Below are 25,964 nucleotides of genomic sequence, written 5' to 3'. Positions count from 1 at the left end.
CGCAACCAATATAGCATCCTAGAGTACTTCAGGTGGGAAGGGACCTCTGGAGGTCATTTGGTCCAACCCCACCACTGAACGCAGCACCAGCTTCAAAGCTGCATTAGATAATTAAAGCTGTCACTTCATCAATGTTAATAGCTGATATTTGCAGCAGAACCAAGTGCTCTCTGCGTGGGCATGAACGCTCCAAGGGATTACCATGTTCTGCTGAAAGATGGACAAATATAAGGGTCAGAGAATAAAACAAAGGGCAAGCATTGCATGAGGAAGAATAAAAAGACAATCTCATGTAGACTGTCTTATAAATACATATGCAGGCAGTTACGGGTTCTGCTGGCAGGTGAGTACCAATGACTTTGATGACTAACCACATTTCAGGGACTGGGGGTGTTTGTGCAGCTGTGTGCATGCATCCTGAGAGCCCAGACCCCATGCTGAGGAATAGCAATGGGGAAGCATATGCTGCCTCTCTTACTAACTTCCATCACCACAATATTTGAACACTTTGGAGGTCTTGTTCTAAGGTAGGAAAGTGTTAATATTTGTATTTTACAGCTCAGAATTGAGTCCCGAGGAGCTAAGTATTCAACCCATGATTTGAATAAGAGGTCTGTCATAAAATGAGGCTTGAAAACACACTTTGTATGCATGAACTAAACAGTTGTCCCAAGCTCCCCCTCCATCCATCCAGAAAGAAGGACCTTGTCATCCAACAAGGACACCCTGCAGTAATCCAGGACTTGCAAGCAAAGGACAAAACCCAAGAGCTGCAGAAAAGGGTCTCATGAGAACAAGGTTCAGTTCAAAGCAGATAAGCAGCCTATTTCTCTCTCTCATGAACTATTCTGACTTTACATTCTACTTTCTACCAAAACATTTGCTCTTGATGTTCCCTTCCCCACACTGCTGAGGTGCTGGCTGACATCAAGCAGGTCATAGTGCCACAAGAAGGGAACCAGAAGCCCAACTGCCTGTGGACATGTTCTGAAAAGCAGTGGGCTGTCCTGAGTCCTGTGAGATGGGAAGGCTGTGAACAATGGCTGAAAAATGAGCAAACTAAAAAGCGGAGTACCTGTATGTTCTCAGAAGAGACAAAAGTATGTATTAATGCTTTTCAGAATGCTGACAAGCTGCAGACTGAAGTCCAAATCTCATGTGTCCAAGCCAAATTACATAACAGAGAAACAGTTTGTGTAGGCTTCCAATGAACAAATTAGTCCCCTAATCTAACATGCTCTTTACAGACCCCATGAACATCCAGGCCTTGTGCTCACACAATGCAATATGACTTCATCAGTTCCTCCCTTGCTTCTGGGTCACAAGTGCCTGAAGGTAGATCACAGGCCCTTGAGGATAAAGTCTGTATTAATTAGCTTCATGCTGCTCCAGTCCCATCGTATCCAGGTACTAAGAATGCAAGTGGACTGGGAGGCCTGAAGGCAGGTATGTTCTGTCATTTTAAATATCATAAATCAAGCCCTCCTTTTCCATGTTTCCAACTTCTCTGAGCTTCTTCTGAAAACTGAATTTGAAACAAGAGGATCCACATCAAGAGATACATTGTTTTATACATACATATCTATATAGACATACATGTATAAAACAGTTTTATTAAGTTTTTTTTTTACATCTTTCTAATGCACAAACAAAAAAGCATATGTACCATGCTGTATAGGATCCATATTCCCTGGATTTGGAAAAAGTCTTCATTTGTGCTCTAAAAGCAAAAGACTATTTGTATTTCTTGTCTACTAGATTAAGTATAGGTTCCTAAAGCACCACCAGTAAAATGCTCAAATATATTCCCTCATGGAGAAATATATTTTAGATACAAAGCAGACAATATCAGTTAGTACCACTGCAAAAAAAAAAGCATACAGAATTGCATAAAAGCCTTCCAGATCATTCTGGAACAGCTTCCACGTAAAGCAAATGTAAGAGACCACTGGAGTGGGATTTTGTCATTGCTGAAATATTCTAACGGCACATTTTCACTGTAGTTTTTTTTTTTTCTTGTTTCCTCTCCTTGTCACTTTTACATTCATACTCACTGGTGTTTTCCTTCCACAATATATAAATGACCAGATCTTTCTGTTATGATCAATAGCAAAGCTACAGCAAAGGCCATCTTTACTAGCATTTGGTACTCACTTTATCTTATCTTTATCTGCTGCCATTTTCAGCAGGCTGTTTTCTATTTCTTTCCTCTGGCTTTCTTCTGCTCTCTTTTATCAACCACTTCTAGTGACCTGAAAAGAAAATCTAAAATTGAGAGCCACTGAAGTATATGCTGAATGCTCCCATTAGCTAAGCTGTAGGGGACACTCAGCACAGAAAAAAAAAAAAAAAAAAAAAAAAAATCAACTAACCTTTCAAAAAATCTTTATATAAATGTTCAACAAATGCTCCTGCTGGTTCCAGGTCCACTGGAGACACCCAAGAAAGAATTATTCTGGTACATCAGAAATACCATAAAGGAGAATAGCTCAGAATTTGTCCAAGAGACTTGAGAAAGACAGAGGTCTTTGGTCTTAGGAATATTTTTTTCCCAATCTTTCTTTTATTAATAAATAAAGAGAAGTTGTTTAAAGTCACTACAGAGATCTGACATTTTTGAATATCTGTGTGCCTCATTCAACTCACTGAATATCTCTGTCATCACATAATGATACATGATTCATTCTGGGAAGCTTATTGCAAACCCAGCAATGACTCTTCAAAAGTTTTTTTTAAGTTTAATCTGGTCTTATTTCTGGACTGAATACACCTCTTTCCCAATCCTCCCCTATCCTCCTCCCGTGCACTCACTCATCATAACTTGTCTAGATGCAGACAGGATGTAATGAGGGAAAAATGGATAGTAAACTTATTTTAGGTCAACCAAAAGGCATTCACTCTCTGTCTTTCCTACTTTCCCTTTCTTCATTTCCTTTTGTGTTTTCTCAAAGGACATTACACAGTTGGCTTCTCAATCAGGACAAGCCAATGTCAAATACATTAATTTGTCCACGAAGTAGTCTTTAAATGTTGACAAAAGAAAGCTTAAACAATGAAGAAAGATGAGTTAAAATTATTGATTCTGAATACAAGCTCCTTTAAATGGTACATTTCATCTTTCAGGACTGAACAATACTTAACATCTGATGTTTAGATACCTTTCCCAACAGCGTATCATTTTCCAGAAATGGTCATTAAAGACAAAGGAAAGTATCAATGGGTAAATATAGGATTTGGAATATATCTAAGCACTAAACAAGCACTAAGAAGGTTCCACGGGGCCTGGTGTACAATTTTTACTCACTAAGGCAGCTTTTCCAGAATTACAGCAATGTTTATGGCAAAGATTATACGATTTTCTACTTCCTATTATTTCAGAACATTGGCACTTTAGAAATGATTATATTCTTCTATTTTTTTTTACTGGAATTATTTCGTCAGTTTTTGGTTGCTACAATATATGCATGAGATTTGAAACATAAACACAGATCTGTATCTGAGATGCATCAGGCAATGAAGTGCTTGTAACAGTGAAGTTCACAGACAAAATTAACAAGAACATTCAACGATATTAATATTTAACATTTGTCTGCTATTCATTATGCCCCTGAAAAACCACAGAGACTTTAGTTTTCTGTAGTGTAATTATTACAAGCCATGAGCAAGTGCATTATGAGGTTTCTTCAAAACAATGATTGTGAAATAGAAATACGCATAACCAAATAAGAACAGAGTAAGTGTTCTTCATGTTCAGGAGAAACCTGAAGAATTCTACTGATGTCAATGGGAGTTTTGCCTGACAGAGATAGACCTATGTACCTTAAAGGCATTTGCTTTAAATAACAACAAATGCTCCAGAGTACTGTTCAACCTCATTCTCAGCAAAATGAGATAAGTTATATTTATGAAACAAAGAGGGTTGATAAAAATAAACAGTTGGCTAAAAGCTACACCCACTGTTTAAATAATGGGAATTGCTGGTCTCTGCTCCCTGCAAACTGATGACAGCACTGTGCCAGGGGAGGGTGAGATACTGGGAAAAAACTATTTACTGTGCAGGGACTGGAACAGGCTTCTTAGTGAGCTGGTTGATGCCCAAAGCCTATCAGTGTTCAAAGAGCATTGGGATTATGCTCTCAATAACACGCTTTAACTTTTGGTTAGTCCTGAAGTGGTCAGCTGGACTTGATATCTGAAGGTTCCTTTCACCTGCACTGGTCTATTCTATTCTATTCTATTCTATTCACATTCTCAGAATTGCAGCTCCTCTCTAAGTTTCAATTGTTTTCTTTTGGGACTCAGCCAGGAATGCCCAATGTTAACATATACAGACAAAACGGCAGACTGCAATGGAAACAACCTAATGCCTAATAAATTCAAACATAACTTTAAAATAATGAAACAAGTCTGTTTGTGCAGAAATGTGGCTCCCCAGAAAATGAATGGAAACATCTCTTTGCCAAAAGATTATCTAAAGAAAATCTAAGTGGAATAATTTTTGGAATAATTTTCATACAGCAGTAACTTTTCAACTAAATTGGACAGGGATGGAAGAATATTCCAGGCCCTAACTTAAATCTCCTGGGTGGCCTTAGGCAGATTTTCTGGGAGTATCTACTCAGTATATTGCTGGCAGATGTGAGCTCTTTCTGCCCAAGTTCCAAGTTGAGTTGAAGCTGAACAAATGTGGTCAGCACAGCACTGAATCCAACCCACCAAGTCCTACTGTGAGGTGAGGCATATGAGCTTCTGTTCCAACCTGCTAATTCAGATTTGGCACCATGATAAACACATTTGTGTAGCTCTGGTGGGCTGAGATTCCATCTGCCAACAATAGACTTTGTCAACATGCCCTCTGCTCCTCAGCTCCAGCACTAAACTGGAGACAATAATTAATGCCTGAATCTGAAAATGATATTGTGAAAGTAAGTTAATTTACTCTCACAGTCCTCTAAGAGTAGAATCATAAAGCTGCACAGTAATCACTTAAGGTAGTAAACCTTTTTAGCCACGGACACTGCAGAACTGAGCTAAATAAAGCTATATACATACTTTATGTTCAATTTAGTGAGCTCTTAAGTTGGAAAATATGAAGATACTCATGTCCAGTGCTTTCATATTATTGTAACTGTACCGCACAGAGTGAGGATGAGGAGTAACCACAGAAACTCCATAATTGTTCAATTTTTCCTTTTACATTTATGTTTTACTCATGTGCTCTTTTAATGCTTTTATTTTTCAGCGCACAGGAACCTCAGCGACCACATTTGAGAAAATAAACCTCAACAACCCCCCACATCAAGACAGAGATTTTATGAGTGGTTACACAAAATATCTCCCAAAATATTTTGTGAAGAAACATCTTGTGGTATTGAGAAATACACAGTGCCATGACTCAAAAGGTCACGCATCCATGACAATAGACCAAACAAAAATGACCAAAAGACTTAAAAAAAGAAAATCCTGTGCTGTGTTGAACATATAAATTTAGATGACAGCAGTGAAAGCCACACATCCGCACGGCACCATAGCAAAACAGCCCTTCATATCATCCAGTAAGGGCCCCAGACACACGCTCAAACTGGAGCACAGACACCCACTGCTCTCTCCTTCTCTGAATATGCAGTAATCTGTGCATTTACCCAAGCCTGTTGCAAGCGTGGTCTTTAAAGCCTCTGGAAATGCATAAACCTGAGAAGCTTTACTTTATGCTACACAGATGTTATTAAGTGCCTTTGGAACAGGAAGCAAAATTATATATTATCAGAATATGAAACACAGGCAGTTGGAAAGGAAATGAAGTGGTTGAGCTGCACTTTTTCCCTACAGATTTCTTTGTGCTCTAAGTTTCCAATATTACAGCTACCTCATTCCAACACAGAAATATCTGAATTAATCAAAAATAATAATTGCAGGAAATTTTACTTGTAGGGAAGAAAATAATTCCAAATTTCCAAGCGATTTAGGAGTATAATTTCTTTTGAAAGTCCTAATATATCATTGCATCACATTGCTTTTGGAAAAAGGCTTGTGAACCCGGGCGTCTGAAGATCTTCCCCATAACAGCAAACTCAAACCTCTGAGTTAAATGCAATAAAGCTACATGTGCAATGAAACTTTAGTGCAGCTGTCCAGTGCCTTGCAGCAAATGTTACTTAATTTCCAAAATCAGAGCCAGCAGTTTGTGCTGCAAGGAGCATATTTTCCCAGAATCTACCCAGGTACGGAAGAGATTGCTATCTGAGATCTTGTACATAGCAAATGACTGCCTACAGGTATCTCAGGGACAAGCCAAACTCAGCAGTAATCATGAGGGCCACCACACTGCCCCATACCTGCATAGGCCAGTCTGCCATCTCCAGGCACAGACATGCCCGCTCTCCCATTGCACCTTTGGAGCATCAAGGACGCCAAGCTCTGAGTAGAACAGAGCAACTCGTGAAATAGGAAGACAAGTTTAGCTGTCTTGGGAAAAAAAAAAAAAAAAGGGAGCCTTAAGAATGAAGCCAGCAAGCTTTGAAGAGCCAGCAGGCTCCCATGTTAGCCATATGCCTTCATATGTCTGTTCTGTGGGAGTGTTACAGCTCCTGCTGTTCTATTCTTCACTTTTTAAAGAAAATGTTACAAGGCCACAAGGACTCACAAACATTTGTTGACATTTCTTCTGGGTCAGCCTTAGGAGGCCTAGAAGAATTTAAACATATGGCAGTATTTAGTTGCATGAGGGAATGAGTTGTTCCAGAGAAAAGCAATCTTTAGTTGCAAAACAGTTTAAGCCACCATAAAGTTGGGTTGCTTTTCTTTTTGGCCAAAATCCAACCTTTTCTCATTATATTTTTCACATTATATTTTTAAAGCAACAGCAGTTTTTCAGTTAAGTTGGTATAGCAAAATGTTTCACAATATTTTCCACTGTCCTCCACACAAGTAATATCTTGATAAAAGATTCCAGATCAAGTGTTTGGTTACACTTGGAGAGAGGATAAAAAGGATGGGACAAGCTGTCTCTGAAATGAAGGTTATTGCCCTAGCTTGTCAAGGGACACAGCCCTGACCATTTGGAACCAGAATATCATTTGAATTGGGTTCTTAACATGGTTCAGCAGCAGCACGTATGCATTTGCAAAGCAGAAAAATGGATTTACAAGGCTTTATCTTGTTATTCAGATGACATTGTTCTAAGTCAGTTGCTACAACAGCTCACCTGCTGGCATTCTTTATATACTGCTGTTAAAAAAAAAAAATACTTTGCACGCAGGGATGTGGGCTGAGGTTGTCTCTAGCCATGAGTAAAGGGCAGCAGAATGTTAGGCCTGCCCAGCAGCAGAGTGGGAACACACCTGGCACAGCAACCCACCTCACAGTGAAGGTAAAAGCCCTGGGCAGACCGGTTTTCCTTCAATGCTTTTTTCCTTCAACACTGCAGCACACTAATGAAGGAGCTCCTGCCGTTCTTTTCATTTGCATGACATTAAATAGGCTGCAGTCATGCTTATTAGTTGTACAGCACAGTGTTTAAAATGAGTAATTTCAGCAGTTGAAATGAGAGGTCTTGCATGGAAAACAAGGATGCAAGAGCCATTCTCTGTTTTCTAAAGTATATAACAGGCACACTTTTAAAACACAGACTAGACTAAGGAGCTAGGCTTATCCAGAAATGTTCTGTTAACTCCCAGGTAATCTACCATGTTTTCTGAAATGCTGTCTTCTTTGCAATCCTTAAGGAACTGAGCAGATTACATCTCACAGAATTTTACTAAAACTATTTTATAATTTTGGTAAAATTAAAGTGGTTTTTCCTGAAAGGCACCACCTACATTAAACCTTCACCCCAAATTACCTGTTCTTTTAAACTGTCACAAAAAAAAACCTCTGTGAGGCATTCTGATATTACAGGAAAGAAGAAAATGAATTTTAGAATACAGTTTTAAGCCTTGATCTCAAGCAAGAAAACAAAGATTGCAATGAATAAGAACCAGTAACTTCAGAGGAAACAGTAAATCAGACAAAAAATGACTGTTAGTCATCACAGAACAAATCTGAAGACTTAGGGATAGGTTGGCAGGTCTTGCTGACTTGTGCTCAAAAGCAGAATTTGTCTATGAAGGAAGGACCTGGAGGAAAATAGCATCCTCACAGGAAATCAGCTGCAAAAAATTTATTCAAATGCCCATTTGATGCAGTACAATACAATTTGCAGTTGGAAACAAACAGTCTAACACAATAGACACCAACCTGGAAGCTGAATTCAAAGCTTAAGAACATATAAGCCAGAGGGATCAAAAGCTACACCAACAGCACAAGGAAAATAAAACAATGAATAAAAGGGACGGTGTAACTAACTTAAATGTCAGAAAGAAAATGGCTTCAGGAAGCTGAAGCCATCAGCTTGTAGCAACAGCTAAGAGGTTAAAAATAAGTTTTATGTATTCAAACAGTGGCAGGAAGACTTTACTGGAAACTTTTCACTGCTTTCAATGGCAGGGCTGTAAAGCAATTTAAATTAGGAACTGCAATGAAATTTCTGCACAAGCACTTGGCATTAAAGTCCCCTTCCTGCCAACATTATGACAGAAGACAAGACACACAAGTCCATTTTTAACTTTGTGTAAGACAAACAATGAATCCATATTTGAAGAACCACAGCCTGAGATAAAAAGGCATGTAGGTTTCTTGAGTCTACATGGCAATGTCAGTTTTAAATAGAAAAAAAAAATAAAAAAATAAAAAATCAGTCCTGCTTCTGTATAGAATATAAACAAAAAATAACAGCCTTCAGTACGAAACACACACACTCTGAGGAACCCTTCAGGAGAGTCAAATTCTTGTTAGGATCCCAGTGGCATACTAAGGGTTTTCTCACACGTTTAGGGTCAGAGCAGCATGTAGTGCAGTGCCTAGGTGGGCAGGCTGCTGCAGGAAGCCAGGGAAGCTGTTCTGACCTGCACAGCTCTGTGCCTTGTTGCATTTCAGAACCAGCACTATTTATCACTGGTTTCACTACTGCAAGCCTTTCTTGTGCCTCTTCAATACAGTTCTAGCTATCAGCTGTGCTGAGGAAAACCTAATTCCAACAATCTGAAATCAGAAAAGAGTTTGTGTCTGTATTTAGCTACTTACCACAATTTACTCATTTCTCTTTTACGTGATAAAAAAATGGAAGACACTCTGATACGCCCATGAGCAATTAAAAAAGCTATGCAAATATTGCTAGCATATCTATAAATATTCATTTCATATTAAGCCTTTTTGATCAGATTCACACACTTTCAGATTCTGTTCCTGCAAATATTTCCCTGAATTTAGGTTATCAAGTATGTTTGCTGAAACAGCATATTTTAAGCAACTATTCACAACAAACTCATTCAAAGAACTGCACTTACCCATTTACAGAACTGAAGTTTATCACCCTGCTTCTACATCCCATCCATGCAGCTCAAAATGGGTCATAGGAATGATCAGAATGAAGTACAATCCTGCTAACAATGCATATTACTGATTTTGTACAAGCAGTGTACTGAGATGAGAAAAGGTGGTGACCCCATAAAGGATCCCCCACCCTCATGATGCCTCACATTAAGAGATATAATTCTAGAATAAGCAGCTGAAAATTAAGTTGACATGATTTAATATTATTCTTCTTAGGTCTGATGCACCTCCAAGCTGATGTCAAAAGATGCCAGTAAAATAAATGTTGTTGGCAACTACTTGTTTGTGCCTTAATATATTATCCATTCTTTTAATGACATCAATATTTACCAGTGATTGTTTATTTTAATTTTAAAGTACTGCAACTGTTTATGAAGATCACCAAAAGTCAGGTCTTCTGCACAAGCATGACAAACTTGAAAATGAATTTAAACTTATGACACATCAAAACATTTTCAATCCTTACACTTATTCTTTGGTCAATACTCCTCTGCCTGCTCAGCACAACAGTGTGCTTCAGCTACTTGTAGCTAACTCTCATCCAGCAAAGCTACCTCTTCAGTAGTTACTGTTCCTGTAACTTCCTGATACTTCATTTTCGTAACATACACCTTTCAGATGAACACGCTCCCGTACTCCATCACTCTCATCCAGTCTGTGAACAATCCCAAATCTCAAAAAGTTGTACATCTCTTCATATGTTTTAGTGATAGGAAGTGTTATGAAATATAAAAAGGCCTAGCTAATATTTGCAAAGCATTAGATTGCTGTAAAGCTTTTTTAGATGTCAATGTTCGTTTCAACTATTCAAAACAAAAAACTCAAACAGAAGACTCTCAGTGGCACAATGTGGGCTCACTTCAGTGTCAGCCTTTCGTACCGTGACTGATACGTGTTGTGTGTGAGTCAGACAGTGTGAAGATATATAGCTGCTTAGAAGTGTCATAATGAAAAATGCAAAGCTAAAGTCCATATGAGATTGTTACATTCATCTGTTTAATTTCAATTTAACTAGAAATTACAAGGAAAGGACAATACACTACCATGATTTGATGGCAAATCAGGAGCATCTATTTGTCTTTCCCTGAGGAAAGACAGGGTAGATATAACAAAGACGTGGTTTAATGGGCAATACTGGTAGAGGGCGGACAGTCAGACTAGATGATCTCAGAGGTCTTTTCCAACCTTAATGATTCTGTGATTCTATGATAACTGTTAAAACCACAGTTAGTGTTTCTTATTATCTGTGTCCAGATGAATGCCCAACACTTCTGAATTTAGGTTATCAAACCTAAAACAAACTGCAACCCAATTTTCAGTGACAATTAGCAATTTGATGGCTGTCCCAATCAAGAACTTCTCAGGCGAGGCTTGGTAATTCTCACCATTTGGACTGACATACAGACTTGATCAAGGTAATTTTCCAATTATCTTAAGTCTAATAAAATATATCAGTTCAAGTAACTATTATTACCTGACAGTATAAATGGCTTTGTTTCACTGAAACAAAAAACATGACGGAATCTACTTCAAAGACATCTGTTTTCTTCCCAGTGCTCAGTCTCATGAAATTAGAAGAAAGTAGATAAGCCAAGTACAAGTTCAACTCACTATTTCTCAAAGATAAGGCTGTCTGGACATAGAACTAGTACTGCTCTGTGAGCCTGGAAAGACATTACCAGATCAGTTTGATGCCTGTATTCTTATTAGGAACACTTTGTCCTCCTTTATGACCATTTAGCAGAATCCCAAATAAATTACATACAGTTCAAGAGTAAATTCTTCTTGGTCTTGTGAGGGAAAACTCACCCAATCCAGTACATAGGTATTTCTAGGTATTTCTTTTTACTGTCTTGCATAAAGTGCTAGCATCCATCCAGTAATTCTGCCAGTTCAGACTGTCCTCAGGTAATTTTTGGTTGATGATAAAATGCCTTCTAAACTGTGTGATTAACAAGAGCTAAGGATTAACCAGACTCAGATGAAAGGGGAAAAGGATGAGGCTGACTATGTCTCTAAGTACATTTTCTAGATAGCCCAAATGCTATAACTATTATATCTTCAGTTCTGTTGCTGTCCCAATGTCATCCTCTTTTAATCCCAAGATGAGCTACTTTTATTTACTTGAAATTTGCTTATTCTTTAAATTTGTCTTTCTTAAACCCTTATTTATCTTTCTAGCATCTGAATTGCTCACTCTTTTCCTGCTGTGGCTTAATTCACCCCTTATCCTTAAATCCCCAGAACATGTTTTTTCTTTGTTTATAGGATTTTTTGTGCATAAAATTTGTGGCCAAATAAATAAATAAATGTGTGTGTACATCATGCATTCTGTTAAAAACAGGGCAGTAACAAAAATGTGGAACACATATAATAATTCAGGCAGAACTCTCTCGCACATATCAAAGAAGAAACCAAATCTACAATTACATTAAATCCAATATTTGAGGAATGACTAGCAAGAGAAAATGCACAAGACATCATGCTAAAGGATAATACCAATGGAAGGAATTTGTTTTGTTTGCTGAGCTCATTCCTCAACTTACAGACAAAGGAAAAATTCAGCGTCAGCTGATTTTCACCCTCTGTATTTCATTCTGATTTGTACAGCGAGAAATCCCTGTAATATAAACTCACAGATGCAATGCATATAAACAAATAATGGCAAGGAGGAAATGAACTTACAACGGTTTCCATAGAAAGGAATGCTCCTGATATCTGTATCTTGTGTCATTTCCATCTTTTCTCTACTTCAGCATCTGCCTCAGCATCTCACTGCTGCTTAGCAGCTCTAGCACATCTTAAGACAACTGTTATGTGGGATGGTTCTGATCTAACGAAACACCAGACAACTGATCTGGAAAGAACAAAAACTTGGCACTGACAGTTTCTTAGTTATTAGGAGTAAGGCTTTTTGCAGAGCAGACAAATGCTAGAATGCTGTGTGTACTGTGGTAATATTTGCTTTCTTGCTGGGCAAGAAGAAACAAATCTGTACCAATTTAATAGTTTTGTACTTGTGTAACTACTATTGACATATCCAAACATCTGTAGTAAAGGGGTTTGAGAGCTTTTTTTTCCTTCTTTCTCTGTCCTATCTCTCCCTATCAGACCTCCAGATACGGACTATGAGAGAGAAAAAACAAACCAAACCACTCCAGGTCTGGAGTATGAGTTTTTTGCACTCAAAAACTTTTACGTAGAAGATTGTAAAACACTGTAAAGCAGTCTTTAAACTCAAGCACTGACCATTGTATCTAACTGCATATAAATAGCATGCTTTTTCCATCAGCAATCTACCAGTGACATTTCCTAGTTAAGTGCTCAATTTTGCTAATTTAATGTTGATGTGTGTACAACAACAGTATTTCCTTACACATGTTCTGAACTTCAGGCCATTGTTGACCATGTTCAGTCATATTCAGGCTTCTACATTCACAGGTTTGGCGTCCCCTACTCAAGGCTTCTATGTAACATGTAAGAATACTCTTCAGACATTTTAAATTACTTAGACTACAAATTATTCCTAGCTAGACAGCAGGACCTTTACTCAGAGGCTCTTGTTTTCTAAAGCAAAAGTATTTTAAGAAATGAACAGAGATATCTGAGCATGTGTAAAGAGATGAATGACCTGCATAAAGGCCATAAAACAAGTCATTAAAACAACTGCAATGGTAGAACTTACATTTTACTAAGATTCCTCTAGATTAGAAACTGTGACATTAACTCATATACTCTTTTTCTTCTTTTTTTTTAACACGATCTAAAATCTCTTTCCAGTGATACCATCTTCAGTTGCTGATATAAGCGCCTCTTTAAAAATATGACATTCAAAATACTTTTTAAAATAGCAGATGTCCAAATTAATTATGTTGCAATTTCTCTGGCACCCTGAAAATGCCAGCCAGAAATGGACAGTTTCAGCCCCTCCTCTGGTGTAAGAGAAAACCTGACAATAAAACTATTTCATCTGGCAAAGAGGAGTCATTTCTGCTATATGAGTTTTATTCATGAGCTGATAAAAACACTGCTTTGCCAACACATGCTGTGCTTGAACTAAGGATTGTTATTGATATAGATGTCCCAGTATAACTATATTAGCAAACACTTTCTGCTGCAGAACAAGTCCTAAACCATACCTTCTTCAGTAGGTTTTTTTTATTTTCCGCTTCTCTAAATTTCTGAACTGCAAGATGTTTTAATCTCAGAGCAAAAAGGCTGTATTAGATAGTTAAAGGAGAGAGTGTAATGTTTCTTAAGGCAGTTTTTGTTTGCTGCTGCTGTCCCAACCTCATTACAAATACTCAATAATACTCAATAGTCAAATACACAGACTCATTACAAATACTCATAAGAAATAATGTCAGAACTGTGACCTGTAAAGGCCATTTCTATACTCTGCAGCTCCATCAGTCAAACCTGGAAGACTTTTCCCGTACTCAGCATGCTAAGTTGAGATTGTTCCCACCAACCTTAAATGAAACAGATGACTCTCCATTGACACCACCTACAGTTCCATGTTCTCCTGAATAACGCCATGCAAGCACTGACAATGCATTCTGCAGCAAAGACCAGATAAAGCCTGCATTGTAAAACTGAACAAAATGGGTGATTCTACAACACATTTGATGCATCAAACTAGTATTTTCACTGGTTATAACTATAACACTTACATTTTAAAAATATATATGTGTGCATATATACATATGTCTGTATATAGCCGTAAACCCCATTCCAAAACCAGGACTTAGGCAATACTGCACTTCTCAAAAATACCAAGAGGAAAATGTGTGCCTGCAAACATATCAATATATTCTGTCCTAAACAGAAATAAAAGGCAAAAAAAACCCAAATGTGGAAACTAATTTCAGTGGAATTTTACTGACATGATATGGGAGCTGCAATTCCTCTTAAGTTTGATCTTCCATCTTATCAAAGGGAACATTTGCCTTTGAAAACTCTTACATGAGTCATTTGCTAAGAATACTAAAGGATGGAATTAATTTTCATCTGAATTAAAAATTCTAGGTTTCTTCTTCCAGAAAAGAAGTATTTAAAATCACAGTAAGTGTGTTGCTTTATGATTTTGCCTATTTTAGAATCTGAGAAGCAATTACTTCCAAGTAGTAAATGTCCTTTCTTTTCTGCACAAAGAAATGCCACTACTAGGTCAATGAGTGAAATAGAAGCTTTGTAACAGTATTCTAAAAGAAGCCAGAGATAATAATAACAGTTCAAGGATAGGAAAAAAAATCTATTGAAATTCTACACAATAATATTTAGAGACAATATTTTGAAGAAATTATTAGATTGTATTGATTTTTTTTATTTTTTATTTTGAAAGCAGTTCTTTGGGAAACCATTATAGCCACAATTATCTGGATTTTGTTTCATTCAGTGGGACCTTCATCATGTTTTTGAGGAAAAGTTTACTGCAGAAATAAAATATTTACATCTCCTCCACTTTAAATGCCAGGGAAAATAATCAGGTAGGTTTTCTTGTTGTTGTTTTGTGTTTTTTTTTTTGTTTTTTTTTTTTTTTTTTTTTTTAAATTGGAAAACAGCAAGTGATCTAATAGACCTTAAAGAGTTTTCACATATCAATGGTAAGGGGAAGGTTAAGGATTTCAATACCAGACAATTAATCAAAAATATATGGCTTCTCAGGCTCTGTGAGACTAGGTAAATATGCAGTATGAGAGTCATTTTACATGGAAAAAACAGAGCTCCTCTTCAATGAACCCAAGGATGTCAAACAAATCTGAAAAAGATAATTGTGACAATTTAAATTTCACTCTCTATTTCCTTAATATCAGTATCTTTAAAGGTGAACTTAGGTATTCCCCAACTGGAAGATCTCCACTCCAGCAGTTTTTCTTCCTAACTGCTTTAGGAGAAACGGCTCACACCAGGATGCTGTTGGGGATACGTTATTTAATGCCTGCAGTTTGGAAGATCCAGACTGATTTAGGGTTCAGTCCAGGTTTAGGTAATTAAAGTCTGTACAGCTGAATGAGTTGGAAGGGCTTTAGTAGCTTTATCTTGATCATTCAACAGAAGAAACTCTTCTGACAACCACTTAGGCTCAGTGCCATGTAAATAGTCTGGCATAAGTAATTCAATCCTCTTCACTCAGCTTCCTTGCAGTAATCTGTGACCTCTTCAAAAGACTCCTAATACTGTTTGCTTCTGAGGATAAAATGCATATTATCTAACTGGTTTAGCGCTCTGCACATCATATAACAGTCCCCAAAACGTGAAGTATATAATTGGAGTCAGAATTAAAATAATAACAATAAAAGGGGATGTTCCCTACAGTAAATGTGCTTTAAGTTTGAACTGAGTTTTGGTAATGCACTTTACGCAGCACTCTGAACACTTAGACCTGACTCATTAAAATTCAACAGTAAAAATCCCATTGAGTTCAGGGAGTTCAATAACATGGAAAGGGAATCCATGGTATGAGTATATTTAAAAATAGGCAATAGAGACAAAAGCTAAAAAGAAAGGTCCAGGCACTGGAAAGATGAAAGGCAAAGCAATATGGAGGTGAGAAGTCAAGAATAAGAATCCATTTTCTCTCTGTCTTCTTTAATGTAAGAGGAATAAAAATAAATTGTATTTGATAGAGTGCATATGGAACAAAGAAGATCCATGTACTCTACCTTTTATTTCGGTTCTCGTGACGGAGCCCATAAACATAGCTCACTACAGAATAAAACTTAACATGAAACAGAAATTTTAAGCACATCACCTTTGCTATCTTTCCTGTTACCTATATTTAGACATATTAATATATCCTGGAAATTATTGACCCCTTCCTTATAAATACTTATTTGGATTCCTTTGATACTCAGCTTCAAGCAAGAAGACATGAAGTTGCATATGATCCTCTATCACAATGCTATGCCCTGCCAGATTTCACTGGTAGCACTTCAGAAAGGACAAATCGAGATACTGAAGTCAATAATACATCAGTTTCAGTCAGTAATGTTTGTTAGTCACATCTGGAGTCAAGGTTCCTTTTCCCCAAGAACACTTGGAAATCACAGCTCCCCGGTAAATCTTTGGATATTTCTCGAAGGAGCAATGATGCATGTCCTGTATTCAGTGACATAAAGCAAAGCTGAGAGATAATTATCCTCTGAGCACAGAGTCAGCGCAGTGTAAAAAAGGTGCCAAAAATCCCAGCACTGTCATTAACTGCTGCTGGCTGCTTGTCATCTGAGAGGAGAGGACAGCCCATCATCCTGTGCTGGTAGAGTGGGAGATGAGAACATACCTGTACACAGTAGGATATTTATAAAATCTAATCATGCTGGAAAAAAATACAGAAATTGCCTCACAAAGAGTTGTAGCACTTATTTCAGTTACATGACATTTCATTTTTCCTCTGGAGCCAACAATGTCATATTGCTGATCTTTTCCTGATTTAAAACTAACTTCCCCAAAACCTATTAAATACTGAACTTTGTATTACACCTGAATTGAAATAGGATCAAGAAAGGAAGAATCACTGAATTAGCAGAATATTTTGTCTATTTGCAGATGAGCTATTTCCTTTGAAAGCTGCTGACATCAGTATCACTAACCATTTTTAAAAGCAACTTTTTAAAAAGAAACAGATTTCTCATTGCAAGGTGGGTTTGACTGCTAACTAACAAAGAGGAAGAGTGCACAACCAGGCCTTGGTCACTGTTCCTGGCCACCTGAGGCCTCCAAGGCAGAGCTACTACAAAAAGGTGCATGCACTCAAAGCACAATCACACATAATGCACCAGGTAAGTTGCAATGCACAGAGAGCAAACAAGACGTGCAATAAGAGATCAAAGTTTTCAAGCTGGATGTGGCACAAGATGAGAGCCTGAGAAATCAGCTTGTGCCACTACTGTACATACTGGAAGAACATGTTTATTACATAAAACCCTCAGATGATACTATAAAATCCAATCCCATGTTACAGAAACAGTACAAACTGAAAACCAAGCCCAGTGAGCCTGACCTGATTCTGCCTGCATCCTGACCAAAATCTAAGCACATCAGAGAAAGATGACCCACTCCCTTGCTTCCCTGCCCACTTACCAATCTGCCCCTCAGGAGTTTGGAAAGGAAATGCCTTCCTCTGACTGCTGGTCTTTGAATTACAGCAATCTTAGGCAGCTCCCTAACTGGAGTACCTGTAACCTTTTCAAACAAATCTGAGTTACTGAGTTAATAGGAAAACTGCATTTCTGTGTGGAGAAAAAAAGTATTATGTTTATTTGTAGCATCACAGTATTTATCTTAAATTATCTCAACTAATGAACGTATATTTTATTTTATTTTACTGGCTATCCAAGTTTCCTACCAAATTCAAAAGATAACTTCCTAAACATATCAAATCTGATTTCTCTTTTATCTCTTATTTCAAGTTGTAAAATAAGTTTATCCTACTGATAAAAACATCACAGACAGATCTCATCTGGAGACTGATCTACACAACAAGCAAAGCCACGGACATGTTAAACTTTACATCAAATTGAATGAAACAGGATACAAATGATAGCACCCTCAGCAGTCAGCGCATCGCTGAACTGCTTTAGATATTCCACTTTGACTACTGTTTTATTCTCATGGATTGAATACACTTCACCTACTCCTCAGCACAGGTCCTGTTCTCCTAGAAAGCACATGGCAGCAGGAATAAGCCAACTCTGAGGTGTCATTACACAAAGTGAAATTTTCCCAGCTGAACTCAGTAGTTTAATTCACCTGTATTAGCTGTGAACACAGAGCTTCATTGACTCAATTAGCTTCCAGGTGCAATTCCCCAAAGGGCACATCCTCATCTGGTATGAACTATCATTCCACCCAGCTCTTTACACATTTTCACCTTTTCCCTTTACTTCTTCAGCTTTCAAGAATATCCATTCTCACTTAGGCAGAAAGGCAGGCACCCTGCAGATGGCTGGGAGGAGCTCAGTTGCTGGACAGGAACAAAGAAGAGCTTTGGTGATATTTCCAACTGGCATTTTTTCAGCTGATGCTTAATCAACAGCAAGATCTGCTGATGCCTGGAAACATCAGTGGCCAAAACCAGGCGCAGTTCAAACGAGATTCTGATTTGACAGAAATATTCTGCAAAGCTCAGCTCCCATGCACTGAGCACAGTAAGGAAATCATCTAAGAACTGCAGCACATTCCCTTGCTCCCTACTCTATGTAAGCAAATGAGTCCACTCTATGAATATGAATACTGAGCATGTGTATTGCTTATCTCTGAGAATATGGCTGGGCAAACAGACAACTGTTCTTACATTGTGGCCCTTGCAACATGCCTCTAACTTTAAAACATCCCCTGTGATTGCTTCTTACAGAGTTTTAAAGAGAACATCCAACAGATATGGAGACATGGTAGGAACACACAAGGAAGAAAAAAGGTGGAAAGAGGAGAAAAGGAACTTGAGAGGAGAATCAGACAATAACTTTCAAGGACTGTGCACCACATGTTGTAACTTCTATGAAAAACTGGAAAAGAAGAAAGAATAAGCCAATGTTGCAGTACAGCAGCTTCCTGGACCCTTTTATTCATTCAGTTGCACATATCCCCCTTCCCTGGATTTTATTCTCTCCCAAAGAATAACTGTCTCCCAAAGAATAACTACATCTGTGTCTCCTCCTATGCTTACATAATACCACAATACAAGTCACCATGCATGCAATCCAACAACACACTCTTAGCTTGGCTTAGCATATACTAAAATACATTTCAAATATAACACTGTAACACTCTAAATCTCTGAATGTTAGAGTTTTAATTGTGTTTAAATAAAATCCTTTGCATGAATGTTTTGGTAAAGGATTAACTGTCCATATAGCCTGTTACAGGTGTGATAATAAAGTACTTTTTGCACTTCTGTTGAGAGGTCCTACTGAGATTTTGTTTGATCAAAGGAGATAAGTCTTTTACAACTTGAATTTCTGTACATGCTAGAACATGGGATACATTTGTTTATACAGTTGCATTATAAGATAGCATGGTATAGTTATAAAAGTAAGGGAAAAATTCTTCTGTTTGTTTTGACCAACCTTACTTGGGCAGTAAAAGGGAGAAGGGAGCATCCTAACACATGCCATTTAAAAAGTTTCTGCTAGTTCAAGATTTAAATAACAAATCTTACGTTATGTGTGAATTTGTGACACTTAGAGGATCTGTGTATCTAAAGCAATGATGTGCTACATTCTTCACTTCAATAATATATTATGCTGCTACAAGCACCACCCAAATCCCTTATTTTTTTCCACTATTTCCTAAAGCACGCTGAAAATTTCCTCTTGATCAGTTTTATTTCAATAAAACAAAGATTGTCCTTAGCAGGCAACACTCAACAATAGAGGTCTACATTTACTTACTGTCTAAATCACTTTTTTAGTCCCTAACATAGTTTTGAAATTTTTCAAACAACAGACTCTAAATAGAAACAGCCAATAATGAACAAAAAGGTCTTTTCCCATTCTGTGTGAGAATGTTTACCTTCAGTACACAGCATCAACAGTAGTGGGTTCACACATTTTCGCTTGCCATCAGGGAACGCAGTCCAGCGTCAACGTCTCGCTTTAGCAATTCAGTATGACATGTTATTTACTTATTTATTTTTATAAGAATACTTCCCTCTAATAAATGTTCCCTGGAACTCAAAGGCTTGTGTAATTGAATTAACAGGTTTATAGAAAATAAGTTATAACCAGAATTGCAAAGGTGGGGGTGGGAAAAGAAGGAATATTTCAGCAAGATGCAGCCTATTATGTAAATTTGTCACCACATGCCATACATAATGAATAAACCTTGTGCTCTTAACACTTTGATTATAGACTATACAGACAATGCAAATTAAAATTCCTGCTGCTCTATAAATGCAATGAGAGGAAATTATGTAAATTTTAACACATTAGATTGATTTGGTTGAAATGAAACCTGTTCCACTTGATGTTTTAGGGGAAGAGCCACAATTACAATGATTGAGAAAGTGCAGTGTTAATGAAGTGTGTTATTGCTAATCAATTCCTCCTCCTCTGGTAATGGCACAGGCATGTGCACAGCCACTACATCATTCACAGGCAAGCATAACCTCTCACACTACCACATACATGGTTCACGTGGAAGAAATTAAGGCTTCCATAAACTCATGCAGATAGTCCTGATTAGTAGAAAAGATTTCACAGTAAAACTGTGACGTTCAAGAAAGGTGTACAAGCACACATGCACATACATGCACACACACATATATACAGGTGAAACTTTGGCAATACTGTCTGGCTGACTTCTTCTGTACTGCCTTGTAAGCTCCTGTAGATTTGCTGTGATACCAACCAAGTAACTTCACTTTGAGCTAAATAATCACCTTTCTATTGGCTGATCTCTTGGAAAATACGGAATGAGACTATCACATGGTAATGATCTGAACATATTCAGTTAACTGAAATGAAGAACAAGGTTTTTCAAGCTTATAAGGAAGTTTTCCACTCAAATTGAAGAAATTCAAAAATCAGAATTATTCTACCTTCACACTAACCTAAGGAGCATGTCACTCCAAGCACCGTGACACTCATTTAAGCAAAATGCTTTATGGAGCTCCTCATCAGCATGGCAATGACATGCAGAATACTGCATAACTTATTTGCTCTTAATTATTTACTGAGCCGCTGAGATAATGAATTAGAATATTTATAATAATTTTGCATCTTGCCTTCCCTTAGTTATACAGAAATTTCCATGGCAATTTGTTATGGATACATTTCCATTTGCAAAAGGATCCACAGTATCAGGAATCTGTGGCATTTATTATTTCACAGGTAAATATGAGAAGAGGTGGGATGTGCCAACCCGTTCTATTTCCTTTATATAACATTCACATCATTCTCAGAAACATTTGTCACCACATGTAGTGACTGCATTTGTTTCCTGTCTCTACTGACTTGTCTCCCACTACTGTATTTCTGTTCCCTGCTAAGATATAAGGAACTACTCCTCACAAAGACATCTCACTGCCTTCAACAGCGATTTGACATACAGCACAGTTGCAGGTCATCAATATACACATACAAAATTAGGAAAACACAGGCAATGAGAGAGCTGTTACAAAGAAATGACACGGCAGATAAACATACAACTCCCACACTGAGATTGGCACTTACCATGGGAAATTTTAGTATGTTACGTTTTGTCCATGAACATGGAAGAAAGAGAGGTCTGGCCTCACCTTCACTCTGGAAAGGAAGTCCAGCCAAGCAAGAGAAGAAAGTGCAAAAGTACAGATAAAAGGGAAGGATACAATAGAATTGTTCCTAGAAATAAAGTGACATTTGCTTTTGCAAGATGAGAATCTCTTCTTCTAGCAGCGTGCACATCTCTGCTACGTTTAGCGTTTTAAAAATGCCAAGCACTTTTTGCCTCATTAATCCTGAACTAACATGACTGCTATAGATGGGGAGAAGCATAGGAAGCACTTGGGACTGAGCCCTGCTCCCTCAGACCAGAAGAGTCTATCATCATCCTAAATTCCCTCTGACTTTGGGCTGGGAATGCTGGAGAACAAAACTAGGAACTCTCCCCTCAGTGTTAGGAGTGCAGTTTGCATCACACTGCGCCAATCAGAATCTCAAAGCACGATGTGGTCAAGGAGCCACTTAGAGCTCAGTAAACAGAGGTTTGAAAAGCAAAACATGAGAAGTCTCCTAAAATTGAGAGAGACAGCAAAAGAATGTCAACTAAGCGAGCTTCCAGAAGTAGGAGCTAAGCATTTGCATTTGTAAGATTCAGTGCAGATACTTAGTTATATAAAATAAACACAAAGAATCACGGTGGTAAATATCTCACCCCACAGAAATCGGCTCACTTTCCAGCTCACAAAGATCCTGGAAAACAGAATCTCTCCAGACTAGCTTTGGTTTGAATTCTTTGATTTCACACTGCTTTGTTTATAGAAAAAAACACTCTTTGATGTTGGAATATTAGGAGGAGTGAAACAATAAATTTCCCATATTCTAATATCCAGACATTCTAAGCTTGTTCAAGGACCCCTTGATTCATGAAGGCAAATAATTAAATTACCTGAGCTTTGATCAAGGAGTTGCTGCAGTCCTTTTTTGATGTAGAGCGTGGCTGTTTGAAGCTCCAGACAGATAACTAGCCCATATGTTGTTTAACCCTTTTGCCACTAGTAGCAGTGTTATGCAATGTTTTGGCATTTCACAGTGAACACCACAATCTCATTTGGGACTGCTGCCCCAGTAGGAAATAGTGAATAAAAGGAGTCTAATAGGATCCTTATACTAGAGATCTCATGGGACACTTATTGAATGGCTTAAATTGCACCTCTGAACCAAGCAGAAATCATTTTTCAGACGACTTATCTTGCCTTACTGTTAGGCTTTGGAAGGTGCTCTTCAGATGACATGCCACTGACACATTAAAAAAAACTGAGAAGCAAGGGGTTTTGCCTTTGTAATACTGGAGTATGCTATGCTTTCCAAATATTTCCCCAGAAAGAAACAAGTGGGCACACATTTATCTAGTAAAGTAAAAGAACTCTCTTAAAAGAAGAAAATAAAATGATTTATTTCATTCTTTCCCATTCTCAAATGCAAGACCTGGATGAAGTCACCTTTGCTAAAAACAAGCAGAGGTCCTAGCCATGCTGCCTGCAAAACTGAAGCCAAACTAGAAACAAGTCCAGATGCTGTCCTCTAAGCTGATTTGTAATCTTGAATGTGATTACTGAGCTAGAAAAAATTTCTCTCCATAAATGAGGAATTATGCTCCCTTTCATTCATTCCAGGATCCTTTGGGGACACAGGGAGGATACTAAAAGGGTATAATTAGAAAGCATAATTAATATATGGGGATCTCTCACTCAGTTCCTCATACAGCTTCAGCAACACAGCCATGGATTTTACGGAAATGACATCACCAGACTACTAGGAAAAATATTTTTTGCAGTAAGACTTTTTCACGTATCATTCATGGCTGAAAGGTCCTTCAAGGCACAGCAGGGAAGAGCGTTCATGACATTCAGACTGACAGCTCAATTCATAAGGAAAAAGGTTTATGAAGGCATAATGAATATGCCTGGCTTACTAAAGGTAACATAGAAATTATTTTGGGGCATGAAGAAGTAAACAGAAATTTGTGTCTTTACATTTAAAACACTTGATATGGTATTAAAAATTTGGTATGTTTCTAATTTTTAGGAAAATAAAGCTCGTGGCCTTTTACAAAGCCTGAAGGGGAAATATGTATAATCAACTGGTATGAATAAGAAAGGAAGTTATTATGTGTACAAATTCACTGATTTTTTTTTTCCCCTCATTAACTCACTGAAGCTGCATTTAAAACTAGGAAATAGAAACCCTTCATATCTGACTAAAAATACTCCTCATAATACAGTGGAAAATCTGAAATTCAAGAAACAACTTGCATTCATAAACTCAAAGTAATAAAGTGCCTAAGGCACTTATGGGTTAAATATAGTCTACTTTTAAGAACATGGAAACAGTTAAAAAACAACTTTTTCTGCTGTTCACTTTGAATGATTTCATTTCTATTAAAGATGGATTTAACTTTCAGATGGGGTATACCTTTGGGCAACAATATTCATCTTCTCCACTAGACAACATGACTCTACACCACCAGAAAAGTCTTCTGTACACAATATTAGTTTCACTTACATTACTTCTTTATCACAATAAACCTTACAGTATCAATGGCCTTCTGTAACTGCTTTGCAAAAAAAAAAAAAAAAAAAAAAAAAAAATTAGAAGTCACGTTTTTGTAAGGTTTCCTATTTTGTAGAGTTTTTCAAGAAATAACTTGCTAGTCACTCATTTCTGAAGGGAAATAACATAGATTCTAACTCGGTTCACACACTCTGTATGGTGATGGTCAGAAACAGGATTTAATGGCTGTGAGAACAAAGTACAGATCTATACCCAGCTCATCAGAAACCCAACACATGTAGATAATTTGGCCCACGTCTGCTGCAGAGGATGGCCTACAGAGCCTTCTGAAGGCAGCAATTACAGCTAGCATATTTTCTGACCCCCCGCTAAACATGAAAGAATCCAAGGTCATGACAACAAGCAACTGTCAAATCCTGGTAAGTATCGGAGCTGGCACTTTCTCTACAGACTTGATTATTTCAGCCAAACTCATTCCTTGTTCAATTTGATTGGATAATTAAACCAATGCTAGTGCAATTTCTTACATATGATACAGTATAGATGGCATTTCAAACCCAAGTATGATTTAAAACTGCCTTAGCCATGAAATGCACACCTCCAAATAAGTTCTGTTTAAAAACATGAGTTAATGTAATAATCAAAACTAGTTTAAATTTCCATATGAAGGTCATTGTTCAATAATATCAGTGTCAACTGAATGACTTCATAGACTCACATAGTTTCTCTGCTTTACTTCAGAATGACCAGACATAATCTTAACCAGCAAAGTATAAATGATGAATACATCGTTAAAACATATCTAGTCACAGATATCATTACTAGAAGTCTGCTAATAATAAAAACAAAATTCTGAGCACATATTAAATAAAGTGGATGCTTCTGTAGCTTTCTCAATGATAAATACATACTGAAGGTCACAGTAAGGTGGTACTCAATGTCAACTCAATGTCATTCAAAATAACAGAGTTTTGCAATTTTGCTTTGATTTTCAGTGAGTGTGCTTTGATTTCTCTTATTAAAAACTAATTTGTAAGGCCATTCAAACACAGCACATTGCTGTAGCACAGAGTAAATCTTGGTGCTTCCTATTTCAATTGAGTTTATCATGTCCTGGTTATAAGACTTGTATATTGTATATAAACGCTCTATTGAGGCAGAAAGACTGGGTGCCATTTCATTTTTCATGAGATTGCTTTAATACTACTCAGATGGCACCATTATCACCTTGTTCAACTGTGGAGTTTGGTTGGAAGTGAAGTAAACATATAAGAAGCCACTGAAGATATTGAGAGTTAGTTTTTATCATATCTAACTGCTCCTGGTAGTTTGGCATACATCTGCATAAGGATCGAGAAAACCTAAGTAATGCAGAAGGTAACCAGATAATAGTAACTACAAGACTGTAGTGAGGGTTTTTATGACATTGGAAACTAGGAATGGGAGGTCTTCATTTAATTCAGGTAGAAATAAGAGCTGAAGCAGAAGGTAATTGTTGGGTTAGCCTGACCCAGACAATCAGAGAAGGATTTCTTCACATTTGGTTTGAGGATAAGTGCAGTTGGTTGAGTAAAGGAGCAAAATGGGGAAAAAACAACACTAGAAAAGCAGAGTCCACTGTACCCAATAAAAGTGAAGTGATGGGAAAGCAGGGCAAAGTGGGAACCTTTGAAGGTTAGAAGTTCACTGAATATTTGATTTCATGCTGTAAAGAGGGAGTGGAAGGAGTGGAAGCTAATAAAGTGAGGCACAAGAAATATCATCTAAACACAAGATCGATAAACTCAAGGAGATGATGCAGGAGTCTGACAAACGAGGAGC

General features: G+C 37.5%; 1 protein-coding gene across 10 annotated transcripts in view; it reads right to left on the bottom strand.

The window, feature by feature from the left end:
* Window positions 1–25,964, bottom strand: part of CDH11 (cadherin 11) — a 742,884-nt gene that overhangs the window by 44,139 nt on the left and 672,781 nt on the right. Inside the window, exon 1 of one of the 10 annotated variants that reach the window (XM_090149367.1) lies at window positions 2,155–2,252. The exons of the other annotated variants lie outside the window; for them this stretch is intronic. The gene's annotated coding sequence lies outside the window, so the exon portion shown is untranslated. Of the gene's footprint in view, window positions 1–2,154; window positions 2,253–25,964 lie in introns of those variants that run through there. 10 annotated transcript variants of the gene reach the window in all.

This window comes from Phasianus colchicus, chromosome 13 (genome assembly GCF_987193195.1).
Source record: "Phasianus colchicus chromosome 13, bPhaCol1.hap1.1, whole genome shotgun sequence".
Lineage (NCBI taxonomy): Eukaryota > Metazoa > Chordata > Aves > Galliformes > Phasianidae > Phasianus > Phasianus colchicus.
Note: the sequence above shows the minus strand (reverse complement) of the source record. Positions and strands in the feature narration are given on the sequence as shown.